This window comes from Microtus pennsylvanicus, chromosome 11, assembly GCF_037038515.1.
Source record: "Microtus pennsylvanicus isolate mMicPen1 chromosome 11, mMicPen1.hap1, whole genome shotgun sequence".
NCBI lineage: Eukaryota > Metazoa > Chordata > Mammalia > Rodentia > Cricetidae > Microtus > Microtus pennsylvanicus.
Genome location: NC_134589.1, coordinates 59520644 through 59541663, shown reverse-complemented (window position 1 = coordinate 59541663; position 21020 = coordinate 59520644). Strand labels below are relative to the sequence as shown.

Below are 21020 nucleotides of genomic sequence, written 5' to 3'. Positions count from 1 at the left end.
AAACTCCATATGGAGGTTCTTTGATGCCCATCATCCTTTTATGAAGTAGATTGGTGTTGCCAGGAACAGACATGTCTCACTGTCACGAAAAGCCTTTTGTTATTAAAACATCTAAAGTGCAGTATTCTGTAGTAGGTCCTTTAAGTGTATGAAGACCACCTGTCTATTTAAAATATATTTGTTTGTCCTTGAAAACATACCTAACGTGGCCACAAATTTGATTGTTAGATGACTACTAACCCATATTTCTTAATTATCCAAAATAGTTTGTAATAATAACTTTCAAGGTCTAGAAATTTACATTACATTGTTAAATAAGCTGTATAGGTACAATACCTTAAACAAGAGTAGGAATGTATATACAGTATAATAAAAATAACCTTCAATTTGTATCAATAGAGAAAGATCCATACCAATGTAAAATACTTGAGACTAGTGGTTGTTCCAAAGTGAATTCAACAATCCACCCTTTTATCCCATCATTTCTATGCTATATCCCCCTCTCCCTTCAGAAAGAGAACTCTGAATCTAATCTCCATTGTTTAGCTTCCTCTCTGACCATGACCAGTCACAATTTGTAGCCAATAACTCTAAGTGATGACAAACATCCATAACCCACCAAAAGACCAAAAACCATTCACCCCACCTCTTGGGAATGTAGTGTTGTGTTCTCTAGACTGCTTCCTGTTTTGGGAGCATTGACATCTTTAGAAGACCCTGGGAAAATTGGGATAATGGTCAAGTCCTGGGAGAGCAAGCCATAACACTTGTTGTCCCGTCTCTGTGCAATGGGACAGTGCGAGGATTATCTGAAGTCCTGGCTAGTGTAATTTGTGAGGCTGAAACATCTCAACCAGCAGCCTGGAAACTGTTCTGGATGCAGAACTCTGAGGAACTGTAGCAGAGGCACTCTGAGGGCTGGATCACCCGGGCCACCCATTTTCACTGGTGTCTGGTCCCCTTGCTCTGAAAACAACACACAAGCTGTCACAGGTAACATACATCTCTATGTGTACTGTGTGCTGTACACTAGCCAGCCGAAGATGATTTTTTTTTGTTTTATGTTTTAGCAGGTAAAATAGACACAATTTGTCTTATAGTTTTTAGGTTTGTTTCTTCTTGTCTGTAGTCAGGATTTTTAGGGGGTCTCCCTGATCAAATCTGATCTCTATAAACCTTGAAGGAATTCAAAACCTTTCGTTTTCTGTGGAAACAAAAACATAACCTTTTCTCCAATGCAACATAGTTTTGACTTTCATTTTGAAATTAAGACATTTTAAAAGTATGTAGGTTAGTTTAATTCAGCAGTCTCTTCCACAATTCAATGTCTCTCAGCAGTTATTGTTTTCTGTTTATTAGTATTCAAAAAATTCAAAATCAGCAAGACACCATATAGGATCCAGACTCTCCATATATTTTCCATCTTTACATGGCTTATCATCTTATATTATTTTCTCTTTAAAGACTTTATCTTATTATTTATAAACTATTTTATGACTGTTTATACCCATCTTTCTTTTTTAAAAACCTACACATTTTAAAACATATCATACCCTTTTTTAGTGGTTTTCTGTGTCTGGATCTGGCTTTACTAAGCATTTGCAGCATTCCCTGATTGCCTGAGACAAATCTTCGACTGCTGTTATCAGCTGCCGTGTGGCTCAGCTTAGTGCGTGGTGCTGGTGGTTGTCTCCAGTCCACAGCCAATAGCCTTTTAGATACTGGTCCATTTTAGGTGTGGTCTCAGACTGCGGCTTGCTATCCTTACTGTGAGTTTATCCCCAAATACATAAACCTTTGTTATACTCCATTCCTGGCTCTTGTGGAACTCTTTGGTATGGCTATAGTAGCTCGTAGCTGAGTCTCTGTATACTACAGAGCCCACCAGAGAGACTGTGGTTTCCAGGAAGCCATGTTTGACTCTGTGTTCTGAACTTTTTTTTTCAAGACAGGGTTTCTCTGTAGCTTTGGAGCCTGTCCTGGAACTAGCTCTTGTAGACCAGGCTGGCCTTGAACTCACAGAGATTTGCCTGCTCTGCCTCGCCAGTGCTCAAATTAAGCTTTTTCATTGTCTGTCTCCTTCCTGTTTATTTTATTTCCATTTTTACAAAAAAACTTTGTGTGTGCTGGGCATGGAGGTGCACTGCCTTTACTCCTAGCTCTTGGGAAGCAGAGGTAAACGGAGCTCTCTGAGTTCAAGGACAGTCTAGTCTTTGAGCTAGTGAGTTTCAGGCCGTCCAGGGCTAAAAACAACAAACAAAACCCAGAAGATCGTGTTTTCCCGCCTCCTCCGTGTCTAGCTGGCTAGACCCTGTCTGCCTGGCTCCCCTTTCTCTCTGCCCACAAGTCCTGCTTATCCCTCCTTTGTGTAACTATTGGCCATTCAGCTTTTTATTAGAACAAGCAAGTGCTTAGGTAGGCAAGGTAAAACAGTAACTCATCTCTACATAGTTAAACAAATATTCTATTCCACAACAGGGTGTCTCTGTGTAATAGCTTGGCTATCCTGGAACTCACTCTGTAGACCAGGCTGACCTTGAACTCACAGAGTGAGGGGATTAAAGGTGTGTGACACCACACCTAGCTTCCTCTTTTCCTTCTTGTCCGTGCACAGTCTGCTGGGGAGTTGAGCAGTGTTAACTTTTTGAACTGTCCTTCAAAGAGATTCTTTTCATAAGCACTTTAACCTGCTGGAGTTGCTCTCATCATAAAAACAAAGCAAAACACCAACAAAGGCCAACCCAACACAGAAAGCCCTCCTTCAACAGCATTTCCTAGTCCCAGGACCTCTCGTCTGCTCCCCTCCGCATCCGAAAAGACTTGGCTGGGTTTTGTTCTCACTACCTCAAGTATGACTCACAAGCCTGCCATCTGCCCATGCATATTTAACAGTCTTAGGTGACTTTTATGTTAATAAATACAGAAGATGTCTTCATCTCCTGGACACAGGGTCCACCTCGGGAGAAGCAGGCTGAGGGAAGTGACAATCCTCTATGTGGTCTTGACCTTGTTCAATTCCAGGGTCTCAGAGACGTCCTAGAGATGTTGAGGGAGGAGGGCTAAAATGAGGGGGAGGTTTGGACTGGAACATAAGTGGTCCCCGCAGTGTATCTGCAGGAGAGAGAGGGAGGAAAGGAGGGAGAGGGTGGTGGGGAGTAGTCAATGCCAAATGAGTCATGGAGTCCTTTGAAGGGAACAAGGGAAGCCTAGTCAAGTTCTCAAACTTCAGTCTACTTCAAAACTATGTCAAAGGTTTGTAAGTTAAAAAAGCAAATTACTGGATCCCAGTCTCAGATTAAAAAAAAAAGAAATACAATAAATAAATAAAACCAAATAGCGCTGTGAATGTTGCTCAGGGGTAGACTGCCTATCTAGCATGTATGAGGCCCTAGTTTCCATTTCCAGCTCCGCAAAAACTGACCCGAACCAAAACCTAACAAGACTGTGGGATTAAGACTTTGTTTTTTAATCAAGCTCCCATAAGACGCTGATGGTGTTGGTTCAAATCCCCCGCTTTAAGAACAATGGTCTCAAGTGTGGAGAGGGCCTCTCTCTCTCCCTCCCTCCTGCCCTTCCTCCCGCCCTTCCTCCTCCTCCTCCTCCCCCTCCTCCTCCCCCTCCTCCTCCTCCCCCTCTCCCCCCTCTCCCCTCTCTCCACCCCCCCCACCCGGTGAGATGCTCCATCATCGAGGGTCCATCAGTGGAGGCTGAGCCGGTAAGAACACATGGGATGCTGCAGGAAAGACCGCCCCCCCCAGGACCGCCGAGGCTTCTGGACTACATCTCCCAGGAAGCCTCGCGCCGGCACGCGCGCTCCCCCTGGAGGGGTCCATCAGGAATGCGCCGGCGGGCTCCCTGGGACCTTCCCAGTAGCATCCGTGAGCGCGGATAGCCGCGGCAGCTGTGGGCTGCGGTGGCTCGGGAGTCCGGTGCGAGTGAACCACAGCGGGTGAGTTGGGGTATGGGCCGCCCGCTCCTCTATTCCTGAGCTGCCTTGTCTCAGGTCTAGCGGGCAAGACGCGAGTGCAGGAGTCCTAGCTCGAAGATGCGGGGTGCCCCTCTGGGAAGACGCGCTGCGGTCCTGGGTACCCGGGTGGCGGGCAGCTCCGGGATCGCGCTGCAGGTGGGGACCGCAGGTGGCCGGCCCTCCCTTCCGTTTTGGCGCAGTATCCTGGCACGGGGTCCAGGTGGCTCGGGCAGCTATGGCCCTGGGGAGTCCCCCGCCTCCGGGACAAGTGCGTGCGTGCCGGCGGGACACTGTTGCCCCCGAGTGCGCTTCCATAGAGCCGCTGCTACCTGCTCAGGTGATTGTCCAGAGCTCGGGCTGCGGGTCTCTAGGACGCCTGGGAGCGCAGGGAACTGTGTGGATGCTGGTGCGTGTCCCCGCAGCCTGGCGCGAGCGCAACAGTGCCGGTCTCTTTTTCTTAATACCCACGGAACAAAATTAGTTTTATGTGCTTATTTATTTTTTTTAACAAGTTTGACTCTGGATATATTAGTTTGATTTTTGTGGGAGCTTCATAAGCCAACACGCAAGTTTATATAATAAGCAGTATACGCTTTGAAAAAAAAAAATCCCGTGAAGGTGCTCTTCCTTGCCCTCTATCGGATGAATTATGTCGGACTGGTTGACATGGGTATCCATTAGTAACTGCGGTGGCTGGAGGCAAGAGATAAAGTGTTTTTGAGTGAAGTCACGACCGAACCCTTCTCATCAATTTTTGGTTTCATAAGATTTGGTTATCCGGTTTCAAACACTGTTTATTCAACGTTTAAGACGGAGATGGAGGGGTGGGGGCAGAGGTTTGTCAATTCTAATTCCCTAGTCTAAGAGAAATAGTTTTGCATGATTAACTCAAAGTCATCAAGTTTGTTTGTTGATTATTTTGATGCAGGGTCTCGCTAATTATCTCTGAATGGCCTAGGTCTCACACTGCGCTTATTTTGTTTGGTTATTTTGTTTTTGTTTTTGAAAAAGTGTCTCCCTAGGAAGTTCTGACTGGTCTGGAATTGCAATGTGGTCCAGACTGGACTTAAAAGTGTCCCCTCCTTCCACTTCCTGAGCGCTGGGAGGAGTGAGCCACCACACTTGACCAAAGAGCATTTTTAGAGCTGGCACGGTGGCCTCTCTCAAGCCTGCTTCGGTTTTAGTGCTAGTTTTAAAGCTGGTGTGTGGATGTGCCAGGTGGATAACGTTCTCGTTTCTTAAGAAGCACCATAGGACATTTTTTTTGTCTTGTTTGGTTTTAGAGAAGTGTGTCCCCCTGACTTTTCTGTAAGTGTACTCTATTGTATTAAAGTGTTTTTCTATTCATACCCCATGCTTTTGTACAGCATGTATTGATATGGCCATGTAAGATTTCCTTTTAAAAAAAATCTCTAATGCATTATTATTCTGCTGGATAGTCTCACCAGAACCCTGTAATTCTGACTCTTTGGAGCTATGTATAGTAGCTCATGCCTGTAATCCCAGCACTTCAGACTGAGGCAAGAAGAATGAGTTTGAGGCCAGCTTGTGCTCCATGGCAAGATCCTGTCTCAAAAAAATGACAATAACAACCAAACAAAAAACCCAACAACCATCCTCCCAACAGCAATAAAACACCACCTTGAATGCATGTTTGGCTTGTTTGCTAGATGGAAAAGCTGGCATTTTCCTTAGGGGTAGGTAGGTGGCATTGCTATGAACGTTCCTCCTGCCGTGTAATTATGTTTGTACTGTTCACACCGATCTGGCTGGGGACTTCCTATCATTTTCTTTGGAACAGAAGAATGATCTGTTCCTTGAAGTCTGGCATGAACTGCCTGCAGACTGCCTGGGCTGCCACTGGGTGCGTTAGGAAGCTGATATCACCTATAACCATTGATTTTTCACAGCTGGCCTATTGCTTCAGTCATTTTACTACCCTTCATTGTCTCAGGAAACCTTTAGTATTACTGATAATCAATACATGTTAGCATCTGGTACCTATTCACTTTGAGAAGGTAAACTCATGTATATATGATGTTACTATTCTTCTTAATACTAATGCGTTGAGGCGTCTCTTGTTCTTCCTCTTGCTAGTGTGTGTTAACTGTCTAAAACAATGGCTTTCGTACATTTTCACATGTATATCATGCACTTTGATCATGCCCACCTTTTCTTCTTTTTATTGGTCAGGCTTATGTATAATGCTTCTTTTCTTGATCACTACAAAGAATTGGGTTTTGGATTTACTGGTTAATGCTATTGATTTTTTTTATCTTCCTACATTGCTAATTTCTGTTATTAAACTTTATGTTTCTTTCTACTTATTTGAATTTATTGTGTTCAAGCTCTGGTCCTTTTGGGCTGAAAATATGATTCCTTTATTTAATCATTTGGCTCTTGTGCCGAGCAGGTCTAAGATGTCCAGTTTCACCCTGTGGCCTGAGCTGTGTTTTCTTCACCTGAACCCTTGGGTTTAGCATTGCTGCAGCTCTGGTCTTGTAAGTCCGTGTTCATCACACTCACCACATGCTCCATTCCGTTTCCTGTCACAGACCGTCTTCTTAGGACTATTTTCCTTTTCCTTTAAGTACACTTTTTAAAATCTCGTTCAGTCATGATAAGCTGTGTTGATGATCTCTAAGAATACCTTTATTTTGTGTGTGTATTCTTGGACTTGGGTTTCCCCATGTTTCTTTATTTCCAAGTTTCCATGTTTCTTTAATTCCGAGTGTGTGTGTGTGTGTGTGTGTGTGTGTGTGTGTGTGCCTGTGTGTGCCTGTGTGGCTTGTGTACGTGTTAACATTTTTGAAAGATTTTGTAGCTGGGAGATTTGGGGATCTCCAGGCTACCATATCAGTGAAGGGAGAGGAGGCAAAAAGATACCTTTTTTTTTTTTTTTTTGGTTTTTTGAGACAGGGTTTCTCTGTGGTTTTGGAGCCTGTCCTGGAACTAGCTCTTGTAGACCAGGTTGGTCTCGAACTCACAGAGATCCGCCTGCCTCTGCCTCCCAAGTGCTGGGATTAAAGGCATGCGCCACCACCGCCCAGCATAAAAAGATACATTTTGTGGTGTAGTGAACTGGGAGTTTGTGACCTTTAACCTATTTTTAGACACCTGCTTTGCCAGTGTTGACATTGTCGCCCACCCATCTTGAAAATGAAACTGGAAGCGCCAGACCCCAGGATTGTCACTCTTTCTGCCTCTGTGACCAGGCTTCGGTATTTCACATGATAGCTGGTTTTCAGGGACAGGGGTCTTTTATTTTAACACGATTTCCTAAGGACTCCATGTTGTATCACGTGCCTGTCGCGGTTTCCTTCCTTTTGCAGGCTAGTGTTCCGTTCTCTGTGTATGCCCACGGCACTCATCTTCTGGTCGTCTGCTCTTGTCGATGGATACATGCTGCGTTCACATTTCAGGGACTGTCAGTGACCATGGGAGCACGGTCTCTCTTCAAGGATCTGTTTTCTATTCTTTTGAGAAATGAATACATGTAGAAGTTGGAATAACTAGCTTATGCACTAATTGGTTTTTTGAAGTTTTTTTGGGAATTCACCAAACTGTTTTCCATAAATTTTCCTTTTACCTTCCTGTGACTCTCATGCCCTTCCTGTCTCTTGACACAGCCTTCTTGACAGATACATATTTTTACTTTTCAATAGGCAGCTTTTGCCTTATATTTTATTCATTTCTTTTGTGTGTGTACATATTTGTGTGTGTGTGTGTGTGTGTTGTGTGTGTGTGTGTGTGTGAATGTGGATGCTCATGTGGAAGCCGAGGACAGCTAGTGAGAGTTAGTTACCTGCCTCTGTCACGTGTGTCCCAGGGAGGTGACTCGGGTCAGCAGGCTTAGCTGCAGGTGCCTTTACTCCCTGGGCTCTGCTCTAAGCCACCAGTGTTTATTTAGACTGTTGATACTTTGGGCTTACTGCTACTGTCTTATTTTTTTCTGTTCTTTATTCTTGTTTATTGCTAGTCTCCATTCCTCTCCCCCCACTTTTTGCTTGATTGAGGTTTTGTTTGTTTTTATTTTATTTTGAGGCAGAACCTCACTATGTTGTGAACCTTGCGGAAATTCATAAATACTGGGATTAAAGTACATGTACCACCACACCTGGATGGATTGAGTTCTATTCCATTTTTATCTGACTCAAAACTTGAAAGTTAAATATATTTTTCTACTCTATATACAGTTATGTACCCAGATATTCTGTGACAGCTGCTCTTTGGGATGCAAACATAAAAGCATGCAAACTATAAATGTATAGTTCAATGAATTTTAATAACCAGAACCAGCCCTTGAATAAGAAACGACTTTCTCTATGCCCTTGAGTCTTTCTCATTCTGTGAGCATTTTGGGGTAAAGGAGGTACAGCTTCCCACTGCATCTCAGCAGCCCGAGGAATTCTAGAGTTAGAGACCTGAACTCAGGTTCACATCAACATTTGTGGTTTTGTTACCAAAAAATAATTTCAGGACTAGCCTTGGATATTTTATTAAAGATGCTTTATATGGGCTGATGCATGAGGAACAGGAAAGTGAGACACACCCAGGTCTGGCTGTGGCTTCAGGGAGCAGAGAGCCCTGCTCACTGTTTTTACAAGTCATAGCTAGGATTTTGATGAGTTTGCAGTTTCTGTCCTATCACTGTGTGGTTCCTGGGGGGCACCTGACCTGATTACAGTTGATAAGATTAAAGTCTAGTCCACTGGGATGCAGGAAGGCAAGATGTCTTCACATAAACAAGGTGAAATCTTGTTTGAGAGCCTTTGGCGGTGGCTGGGGAAGGGTGATGCCCTACCCAGTGCCCTATGCATTCAGGCCTCAGCCTTTGGCAGCCTTTACCATAGGTGTCGGTCTTTGTGTTGGGATTCTTGCTTCTCAGCTGCCGAGGGGTTTTTTATTCTGGCTCCAAGGTGACAAGCTGCTTCCTCATGACCTCAGGCAGCTCATCACGAAGGATAGCCACTGTTTTGATTTCTAATACATCGTAGAGTTTTGCCTGCTCTTCCATTTTGTGTTAATGGAAACAGATCGTCTGTGTTCTTCTGTGCCCGACTGCTTCCCACCAGCATTACCCTTTGTGAGGATTGCCCATGTTTGTTAGAGAAATTGAGGTTTGTTTGTTCTTATTGCTGTTATATTGCTGCACTGACTTTTCCTAGAGAGACTCAAACATATATTCACCCTAGATAGGGCCCCAGTGACGGACCACAGTACAACTCCGCTAGAAGTTCCCCTTGGGGCACCAGTGAGTTTATCTTGCTTCCTTATAGTGAGGGGTTACTTACAGGCGTGTAGGTGCTACCAAAGCAGTTGGACCGTGCTAAGCTCCGCTCCACCTCAGGGATGCTGCCTAACAGATCCCCGATTTCAGCTCAGCTTCCACTTGACAATCATTGCAGCAGGAGGAGGGCAGGAAGGAGGGATAGCTGGACTTCTCAGAGAGGGTCCATGACCTTCCCTTCCTCCATCCAAACAGAATCTGAAGATTTCCATTACAGTTACCATAGACCTGGCTGTTCCTGTACTATTTTGCTCAGGTGTTGCCATGGCTACCAGGACATGTTATTCTCTGTACATATAGAAGAAAAAGGCCTACTACATATGTGTGTAACACATCTGTAAAATAAATAGCCATTTTTACCACGATTGATGTGGGTTGATTGTAGTTTTGGACGATTACAAACAGTGATGCTATGAACATCCCAGTACTTGCTCTGTTGGATGCGTACATGGATTTCTGTTGAGCACTAATGAATCTAGGAGTCTAACTGCTCAGTGTGAATATGCCTGGTCAGTGCCCCCACCCATCCCCATCCCTCATAACACTAACCAAGCCCTCCAGCGCTGGGACTCCAGTACTGCTGGAGTACACTGTCAGAGTTCAACAGTGGTTGTGGCCAGAACACAGGTGAACACATTGTGTCTTTGCCCAGTGTCAGGATTTATTGAATAACAATACATTTCATGGTGTGGCAGTGTCACTAGCAGGGGTGTGCCAGGTATCACACTTTCCTGATAGCCCTGGCTGAGCCAACCAGGTTCTTTATTTCCATTATTTAAAAAAATACTTTTTGGTATATTTTATTTATTTGCGTGACTGTGTGTGAAGGTCACAGGACATCTTGTGAGAGTCAGCTCTCTCCTGCTACTGTTTATGTCCTTGAGATCAAGCTCAGATGGTCAGGCTTAGTGACAAGCACTTTTACCCAGTAGGCCCTATTATTGCCGGCCCTCATCTTTTTTTTTTTTTTAAGATTTATTTATTATGTATACAATGGTCTGCCTGCATGTGTCCCTGTCTAGAGGTTGGCACCATATCCTATTACCGGTGGTTGTGAGCCACCATATGGTTGCTGGGAATTGAACTCAGGACCTCTGGAAGAGCAGTCAATGCTCTTAACCACTGAGCCATTTCTCCAGCTCCCCCCCCCCTTTTTAAATTACTTTTGTTTTGGGAAAAGATCTTCACCAACCCCACATAGGACAGAGGGATGATCTCTAAAATATAAAAAGAACTCAGGAAATTGGACATCAAAAGAAGAAGTCATCCAATAAAAAATGGGGTACAGACCTAAACAGAGAACTCTCAACAGAGGAGTCTAAAATGGCTGAAAGACACTTAAGGAAATGCTCAACATTGTTAGCCATCAGAGAAATGCAAATAAAAATAACTCTGAGAGTCCATCTTACACCTGTAAGAATGGCCAAGATCAAAAACACTGATGACAACTTATATTGTAGACAATGTGGGCAAAAGGGAACACTTCCGCATTGTTGGTGGGAATGCAAGCTTACAGCCCCTTTGGATATCACAAGGCGATTTCTCAGAAAATTAGGAAACAACCTTCCTTAAGACCCATTAATACCACTTTTGGGGATATACCCAAAGGATGCTCAATCGTACCACAAGGACATGTGCTCAACTATGTTCATAGCAGCATTGTTTGTCATAGCCAGAACTTGGAAACAACCTAAATGCCCCTCAACTGAAGAATGGATAAGGAATATGCAGTACATTTACACAATGGAGTACTACACAGCAGAAAAAAAATAGTGACATCTTGAAATTTGCAGGCAAATGGATGGAGCTAGAAAACGTAATATTGAGCGAGGTAACCCAGACCCAGAAAGACAAATATCATATGTACCTACTCATAAGTGGCTTTTAGACATAAAACAAAGAAAAACCAGGCTACAATGAACAATTCCAGAGAACCTAAACAACAAAGAGGACCCTAAGAGAGATATACATGGATCTAATCTACATGGGAAGTAGAAAAAGACAAGATCTCCTGAGTAAATTAGGAGCGTGGGGACTATGGGAGAGAGTAGAAGGGGAGAGGAGAAGAAGGGGGAAGTGGGGGAAAATATAGTTCAATAAAAACAATAAAAAAGTTAAAAAAGAACCTCCCAAAAATTACTTTTGTTTTATTTTATGTATATTGTTGTTTTACCTGCATGTATGTCTGTGCATCTCATGCAAACTTGGTGCCCATGGAGGCCAGCAGAAGGTGTTGGCTTCACTGGGACTGGAGGTACAAATGGTTGCAGATCTCCATGTGGGGGCTGGGAATGAACCTTAGTCCCCTGGAAGAGCATTCAGTATTCTTAACTGCTGAGCCATCTCTCCAGTCCCCTAGCTGCAGCTCCCGGACAGTGGGGAGTCCTTTGTTGGACCATTGATCCACCCACTGAGTGGTCAGATGATGGGTCCTAAAGGAGCCATTGCTCCTGCAGTGCTGGGTGTGGTGGTGAGGCTGACATGGGATTGCTTGCGCCCGGAAATTCAAGGCCAGTAGGTGCCACATCGATTTTTCTGCCCCCCCCCCCCCCAAATTCACAACAACATCAACAAAATCCAAAACAAAGTCCCAGAACACATGTAGACACACAATCAAACAAAACAAAAACAGAACAGAAAAACCAACAGTGTGTGTGGGGATGTAGCTCAGTGGTAGAGTACTTTGGGAAACCCTGGGTTCCTTCCCTAATGTGATAAATCAACCTTAAGCAAACCCCCAAAGCAAAATGTGATGACTCTTAGTGTTTGAGATCTTTGAGGTTTTTAAAAACCCCATTAATGAAAAGCCATTAATTTATTAATTATAGAAGCAGCTTAGATTTTAAACCAGGCTCTTTGAAACGCTGTAAAAGGGTCCTGGTTTTTAGAGGGTTATATTGCTAACATAGTGTTTCCACATCATTGCTTTTGCCTCTCAGGGCTCCTTTATTCTCCACACATTTGTGTGTGACTTGACTAGTTCTATGACCTTAGTGTGTACACACACACACACACACACACACACACACACACACACAAACGCCCACCTGATGCCGTCAGCTCTTCCTCTACATTCTGCTCATTTCCTTGTATGTTTAAAACAGCTTTTCTTCTAACTTTGGATTTCTCAGCGACCGCTAACTATACTTGCTGAGATAAATTTTCTTGGCGTCCCCTAAAATCATATAGGTATGTAAAGCAGGGCTCTCGTGGTCATCTGGTTTTCTGACGACAAAGAGAATATTCTTAGATTTCGGGACAGTGACTCTGGTAACCTTTGTGAACTGGCCAGTCTCAGCATTGCTGCCTTTGCCTTCCTTTCACGCTGACTCCATTTTTCTTCTCGGATTTTGGCTGCTTCCCACTGGACTCATGTGGAATCTTGTTCCTTGTGCCTTGGTTCTGAATTCTCACTGTCGGATTCTGTTTCGAACCAGAGTGGAGAACACAGAGCCAAGATGACTGGGGAAGAATTCAAGCGACAGCGCCTTATGCTTGAATGTGAGGATTCTTGTTTCCTGCCTGTTCCATTTGCTGTAGCCTCCCTCATCTCAAAATTGCTGACTTATCGTATGCTGTTGAGTGGGATTGCACTTGGGATGTCTGGTGAAATGTGGGTGGCTCAGGCTATGGGGAACGATTCTAACACACCGAGCAAGCTCAGCTCCTGTTTCCGGGGGACTGGGTGATTGGATTCTATCCTTTTGTCTCTTTCTACGCGTTCAGAGCCTGGCTGGTACTATTTCCCACTGCCTGAGCCTCCTCCCAAGCTCATGGTGTGGTTTGGTGGTTTGCTTGATGGTCTGGTTCTGAGTACTCTTGACATTGCTGGAATTCCTTAGGCATTTAAGTTGGCCACTAATACAGGTTCCTGTTTTCTAGGCTTATTATTGATTGAGTGTTTTAAAAATAATACTTCTGTTCTTCCAGGTAATGTGAAGCCACTTGAAAGGCAGAAGAATATGCTTGGTTCTTTTGTCTTGAATTTATTTCTTCTGTGAGCCAAGGCCACCTGCAGATTTGGTGATTCACCATAGCTCACAAGACTCAGAGTGGTTGTACTTGGGTTCAGTACAAGGTCACAAAGGAACCTTAACCGGGGAGCTCTGTCTGGAGACCAGGGGCTAGTTCCCAAGAGTCTTCTCCCTACAGAAGATGTGCTTAGCTCCCCAGCAGGGAGCTGTGAAGTTGTGTCTGCCAAGGAGAGTCACTCCACACTCATTTTTAAGGGAAGGCTTTTCTGGGGATTGGTCATGTCGACACAACACATTCTAGCCCAGAAGAAAGCTGCATATTCAGCATAAACCAGAGATTACAAAAACTTGCCTTTGTTGTGGTGGAATGCCCCTTTCATCACTGAGAGGCAGAATCAGATGGATCTCTGTGAGTCTGAGGCCAGCCTGGTCTACATAGTGAGTTCCAGGCCAGCCTGAGCTAAATAGATAGACCTGTCTCAAAAAAACAAAAGCCCCTGAAACAAAACTCTTATGCTCTTACCAGATAGGATGGTGAGAACTGTACGTTTCCATAAGCCATGCAAGGGTCAACTGTGCCTTTATTTCTTTATTTTTTAAATTGCATACAGTGTAATAAATTTCCAGCCGGGCGATGGTGGTGCATGCCTTTAATCCCAGCACTCGGGAGGCAGAGGCAGGCGGATCTCTGTGAGTTCGAGACCAGCCTGGTCTACAAGAGCTAGTTCCAGGACAGGAACCAAAAAACCACAGAGAAACCCTGTCTCGAAAAACCCAAATAAATAAATAAATAAATAAATTTCCACCCTGCACCCCGTCCTAGTTTAAACCCTGCTGCTTCCTTACCTCTCTTTGACTTTCACACCACTTTAGTTCTCTTACCCTTGCCACTCCCCCCCTTCAGGCCCCTTTATACCTTCCTGGATTTCACCCAACCTCCACTTGTTCCCGATAAGTATATAAAAACAAGAAGCTAGGGTCCATCTATGACAGAGGACACACAGTGTTTGCCTTTCTGTGCCTGAATCACCTCAATTGATATATTCTCTAGTTCCACCCATTTCCCCGCATGTTTTATGAGTGCCTTTTCCTTTACAGAGAGTAGAATCGCATTGCATATGTGTACCACAGTTTCCTTATCTGTTCATCAGCTGGGACCCCGAGGCTGGGTCCGCTTCCTAGTTGGTGTGACTGGAATGGCTGGGACACGCACGTGTCTTTGTGGTGGGATAGAGAGTTCTTAGGGTATATACCCAGGAGCTATAGCTGGGCTGTATGGTAGGTTTTAGTTTTAGAAGAGCTTTTATTTGATGAGTGTGAGTGTTTCGTCTGCACAGATATCTGTGCGCACCGTCTGCATGCCTGGTGCCCACAGAGACCAGGTGGGAGAGTTGAGTTCCCTAGAATTAGAATTACTGAGGTTGTGAGCCACCATGTAGACTTTGCATATTAAACCCTGGTCCTTTGGGGGAGCAACCAGTGTTCTTAACTGCTGAGCCTTTTCTCCCGCCCCTGGTTTTTAGGGTTTTTTGTTTGTTTGTTTGTTTGAGGGGGAAGCCTCTGCTCAGGTTTTCACAGTGACCACACCAGCTAGCATTCCTACCAACAGTGAAGAAGGAAGGTTTCCCATCTTCCTACACCCTTGGCATCATCTGTTGTTTCTTTTCTTTGATGATACCAACTTTGTATTTTAAGGAACCTTTAAAGGACAATAGGCTCGGGCCCTACTGTGTTAACTTTTCTGCAAAGATTCACTCCTATTTTCTTCAAAGAAACATGGAGACCACATGCTTGGAAATGAATTCTGGCGGACGATCAAGTGTTTTTCACCCTCTCCAAGAAAAACGTTAGTAACTCTTTAGGTATAAACACTAATACTTGCAAATCTTAGCGCCTGCGTTGGGGAGAAACTCTGCTAGAACACTTACCTCTCATGTGTGAGGAACTGTGTTTGATCCCCAGCACCAAGGAAAAGCAAAGCAAGACATGAATTGATTAAAGAATGATTTCTTGACTCAGGAAGAGATTCTATAGTGTGGCATGTGTTGTACGGAGCACACAAGAACCAACATTTAAAACAATCTCTCCCTTTTTTACCTATGGTCTCTTCAAGAACCTCACCCAACACAGATTCCGCAGCTTTGGCCATATCTGTGCCATAGTTTGATTACCCCTAGCCTTCATCATGGTCTCTACTTACCCACACTTTGATACCTGTCTCTGGTCACGTGACATCTCCCCTCTTTGCTTCTGGTTGTATTAAATCCATCGTATCTGATTGCCATCCACACTGGGAATCCTTGAGGACTGAGCAGCCATACCTCTTGAAAGCTGGACTGATCAGTTGAGGGCTTCCCTGTGGCCTTGATGTATGGAAGAAACATTCTCCAGTAATAGGCTGGGATTGGGGCTTTGGTACCTTTCCCTTGAGGTCCTGATGTACAGAGGAAGAACACTGTTCCTTCTCTAAAACCAGGCACATGCTTGGCAAAGTCAGTACTGGTCTGGAGCCAGGGCCTTGGGGGAGCTGTGGCTTCAGACCTGGAGCCCTCAACTCTTTGGTTACCTGTCCCAAGGCTGCTTTGTTCTCAGTCTGTAATGTTCTTGAGACACATTGTGTTCCCTTTGCGCAACATTGTTTGATTAGCTTTCACTCTTGGCTCCATTGTTTGATCATTTCTGCTGACTGTCCCATTTCTCCTCTGGAAATAGTGTACAAGATGTTGTATCTTCTTAAGCTTGGCATAGACATAGCTTGTGCAAGACCTCCAAATTCCAAACTTATCTGTCTCCTTATCTTTTATCCCCTGGTCTTCTCTCTCAGGATCCTGTCAGTGAAGAACAGTCTGCTGGTCCAGGTCACATACCTAGCTACATGCCCTGTGTCTCTGGCTTACAGTTGGTGCTTGATGTTAATTGACAGAACAGCTAAAAGGAAGCAGGAAGCAGTACCCTCCCCATTCTGTCCCTTGTTTACACCTGATTTTTACTTTGTGCTGAGGGTGTAGATTTAAAGCCCTAAGCTGACATTGTCTGTGATGGTTGTCTGGGTTCTGTCTGCAGCAGATGTTATAATTAGATGTTTGAGTGTGAAAGGCTTCTTGAGGTCATTTAACTTAAGTATGGGCTTAGATTGTCTAATCATAATTTTAAAAATCAGTATATATTAATTGTACAGAGTAATGGTTTTCTCCTCCTTCCCTCCCTCCATTTCTTTTTTGAGACAGGAGCTTGACACGTAGGCCTGGCTGGCCTGGAACTTGCTTTGGAAACCAGGCTGACTTTGAACTCATAGAGATCCAGCTTGCCTCTGCCTCTGGGATTAAAGTGCTCGTACGATAGGTGTGTGCCACCACACACACCTCTGCCTCAGGTTTACAGCGATCCTCTTCCCTCTGCTGAGTGCTTGGGTTATAGGTGGATGACATTACAACAGGCTAAAGTCAGTTTTTTTTTTCTGAGCAGGGTTTTTTCTTGTGTAGTCCTGATTGTCCTAGAACTAGCTCTGTAGACCAGGCTGGGTTCGAACTCACAGAGATCCACCTGCCTCTACCTCCCAAGTGCTTGGATTAAAGGTGTGCACCACTACCATCCAGCTAAAGTAATTTTTTCCAAAGAATTTTTAAATTACATTTATTTATTTGTGTGTGTGTGTGTGTATCTGTGTCATGGAGTGTGTGTAGAGATAAGAGATATTTATTTATTTGTGTGTGTGTGTGTGTATCTGTGTCATGGCATGTGTGTAGAGATAAGAGAGCTACTATTGGAGTTGGTTCTCTTACTGGACCATGTGGGTTCCAGAGATTGAGCTCAGGTTTCAGGCTGGCTGGCAAATTCCTCCACCTGCTAAGCTATCTTGTTGACTCACGTAGCAGTTCTCATTGAGACATTTTCATGTATATAAAATATATAATTTGTTTTGATCATATTCTATTACTCTTTCTTATCCCCCCTTCACCCTGGTCCCCTTCTCCAACAGCCTCCTTTCTACTTAGGTGTCCCCTACCCCGCCGACCCAATTTGAGAGCAAGCATGAAACACTTGTCACCCTAAATTGGGCCTGCTTTACCTCACATGATGATGTCTAACCTTCTTTCCCTCCCCCCTTTCTCTTTCCTTCTTTCCCTCCCTCTCTCCCTTCCTCCCTCCCCCCTTCCCTTCCCCCTTCCTCTTTCCTTCTTTCCCTCCCTCCCTCCCTTCCTCCCTCCTTCCTTCCCTTCCCCCTTCCTCTCTCCCTCCCTCCCTCCCTTCCCCCTTCTTCTTTCCTTCCTTTTTTCTTTCTTTTGTTTGTTTGTTTTTTGAGTCAGGGTTTCCCTGTGTAGCCCTGACTGTCCTGAAAGTTGCTTTGTAGACTAGGCTGTCCTCAAACTCAGAGATCTGCCTGCTTCTGTCTCCCGAGTGCTGGGATTAAAGGTGTTCTCCACCATTGCTGAACTGATGGTCTTGAATTTCATACATTTTCTTTCAAACAAAATGATTTTACTCCCCTCCCTCATACCACCTTTTAAAAAGTAACCAATTAATACTCTGTTGTATGTATATACCACATTTGATGGATGACCCCCCCCCCCGGCTGCATTTATGATTTGGCCTTTGGGAATAGTGTCCCTGTTCACATCTGGGTACACAGATGTCTATACCGAATGTAGATTCAGGAGCAATATGGATGGGTCCTATTGTAGTTCCTGAACCTTGCTAATTTCCTTGCACTTCAGTAACGGTCTGTGTGGGCTCACTTCCCCTCACGTCTTTGCTGACGTTGGTTACTTTTTGTTTCTCTGATGATAGTCGTTCTTATTGGGATGAGATGCAATTTCAATATAGGTTTTATTTGCATTTTTCTCGGGGCTAAAGTTAATAAACATGGCCAGACAAGATGGCTCAGCAGGTAAAGGGGCTTCCTGCAGAAGCCCGATGACTGAGTTTGATTCCCCAGAACTCACAAAGAAGGGGAAAATCAACTCCACAGTTGTCCTCTGACATGTGGATTGTGCACACATATGCCCCCATCATACACACACTTTCTCACGATAATAATGAATAAAATACAAGTTCTAAGCATTTTGGAAGATGATGAACATTTTCCCTGTATCTATTGGTGTTGTGTACTTACTCTCTTGAATTCAAAAGTGTCTGCTTAATTAGTTTACCCACTTACTGATTGGATTATTCATACTTCTGGGTGTTCTCTATACCTAATATATAGGCTACATTTCTATTATATATGTTCTGGAAGTGTAGAAAAGACATCCTTTTGACCTACAGTACTGGGATACCAGCTATCCATGTACAGAAGTGTAAAACTAGGTCTCTTTCTATCACTCTGTACAAAAGTCAACTCAGAATGGACCAAAAGCACTAAAGTAAAACCTGAGACTTTTTTTTTTAAATTTTAGACAGGGTCTCATTATGTAGTCCTGGCTGGCCTGAAACTTGCTGTTTAGACCAGGCTGGTCTCAGCTCACAGAGATCCACTTGCCTCTGCCTCTCAAATGCTGGGATTAAAGGCGTGCGCCATTATCCAGGCCTTCAAGACTTTCTAAACAGATCTCTAACAGCCCAAGAACTGACAAATACAATTGCATCAGATTAAAATGTTTAGCGGGCTTGGTGACACATGCTTTTAATGGGAGGCAGAGTTCAAGGCCAACTTGGTCTACATATATACATACCCTTTCTCAAACACACACACACACACACACACACACACACACACACACACACACACACACACACACTCCTGCCACCACCAAAAAGTAAACTGTTCCTGCACAGCAGAAGAATTAACAGAGTGAAGAGTCAGCCAACAGAATAGGAGGAAGCCTTTGTCATCTGACCTCTGATGGGATTAATATCAGCTTGACTTCCTGTCTCACTGTCCCGGGTGTTTAATTATAGACTGTCCCACCGGGATTTCAGACTGCAGACATGGTGAACTAAATGAATCCTATTCTTGGTCTCAGCGGTTTCCCCCCCCTTTTGTTTTGCTAGTTCCTTATTTATTGATTCATATGCTCATTCATTTTATCCATCTACCCATCCTTGTTCCCACTCCAGCCAACATTCTAATGTGTTTCATGTTTCATGTATACATTTTTCTTGTTTATATACTTAAAATAAGTTTTTTTGGGGGGGTGGTTGAGACAGGTTTTCTCTGTGCAACAGTCCTGGCTGTCCTGGAACTTGCTCTGTAGACCAGGCTGGCCTCGAACTTACAGAGCTCTGCCTGCCTCTGCCTCCTGAGTGCTGGGATTAAAGGTGTGCGCCGCCACCACCCGGTTTAAAATAAGTAATATTTATGTGCACATGTTTTTATTTATTTTCATGCACACACACATACACACGCAAGATCTCACTATGTAGCTCATAGCTCAAGTTGATCTGAAATTGAAGTATGTCTCCCAGGCATGCCTTGACTTTAATCCTTCTGCCTCAGCATTCAAGGCCCAGGATTACAGGTATAATGTTGAAGACTCTATCCCAGTTCTTCTAGCATTCCCCACCATGTCTGGTGTCACTCCCCACTCACCCTGTGACTTTGGGATTGCCTGGTCTCTGTATCCATCACTGTGGATGGACATTCAGATCGATTCCTACTCCCAGGTACCACAGAGGATGCGGAGTGAAACTTACACTGTCCCCTTAGGGATCTGTCTGCATGGGAACTGCTTTGGGAAAGAGCTGTGTTGCCTTGTCTGGTATCTGCAGTGTACTCTTGTGTGTCCATAGGTTCTGCATTCAGAGGCTCAACCAACTGTAGATGAAAGACAAAACCCAAACCCAAACAAACAAACAACACCCCAAAACGTTATCACCAACAGCAACAAACCGTTAGGACATCCTATCTGTGTAGTTGTTCTTCCTTGGCATTATTCCCTAAACAGAATAATGTTTCCACAGCACTGCGTTATGCCAGGGATGATCAACAGTCTGACATAATTTTACATGAGGACTTGAGCATCTGTGAATCTTGGCATGTGTGTGGTGGGACAGGTGAGGAAGGAGGGGTCCCCTGTGGTGACTAAGGGATGACTGTGTTAATGTAGCCAGTTCTGACACCTTGTTTTCCAGATGGCCTGCACCATGCTGCCTGCCCCCCAGTTCTGACACCTTGTTTTCCAGATGGCCTGCGCCATGCTACCTGTCCCCCAGTTCTGACACCTTGTTCTCCAGATGGCCCTCACCATGTTATCTACTCCCCCAAAGCACACTTGGATTTTTCCTCCTCTTTTCTTGTTGCTAAGGTCAGGGTTATATACATACATACATACAAACATACATACATACACATACACACACATATATACACATACACTGCTTTTGATGTTGAAGTATTTGCATATATAGGAGTTATCTTGGCGGCAGAAACCAAGTCTTGAAATTCATTTATGCTTCATGTGTACCATTTATTTACTGTCTGAAGGCAGTTTTCTACATTCTTAGGGCGTCTGTGTTTTGACTGTGATGTGCCATGTAAGATCCTCAGGCTTGGGGTTTCCCATGTGCGGCATCATGTCAGCCCTCGAAAAAAAAAAGTTTGATGCTGGGTGTTGGTAGCACACATCTTTAATCCCAGCACTTGAATGTAGAAGCAGGCGAATCTGTGAGTTTGAGGCCAGCCGAGTCTACAGTGTGAGTTAGAAAGCAGCCAGAGCTATACAGAAAAACCCTGTGTCAAAACAACACACACACACACACACACACACACACACACACACACACACACACACACACAGAGAAAAACCCTGTGTCAAAACAACACACACACAAAACCCCAAAACCTACCACC

General features: G+C 44.2%; 1 protein-coding gene across 5 annotated transcripts in view; it reads left to right on the top strand.

The window, feature by feature from the left end:
- Positions 1-3821: 3821 nt before the first annotated feature.
- The window catches only part of Specc1 (sperm antigen with calponin homology and coiled-coil domains 1), a 277277-nt gene continuing 260078 nt past the window's right edge, over positions 3822-21020 (top strand). For 2 of the 5 annotated variants that reach the window (XM_075992242.1, XM_075992243.1), the window contains exon 1: positions 3822-3949. The gene's annotated coding sequence lies outside the window, so the exon portion shown is untranslated. Of the gene's footprint in view, positions 3950-12694; positions 12759-21020 lie in introns of all 5 variants that reach the window. The other 3 variants (XM_075992245.1, XM_075992247.1, XM_075992244.1) reach the window with 2 other exon arrangements.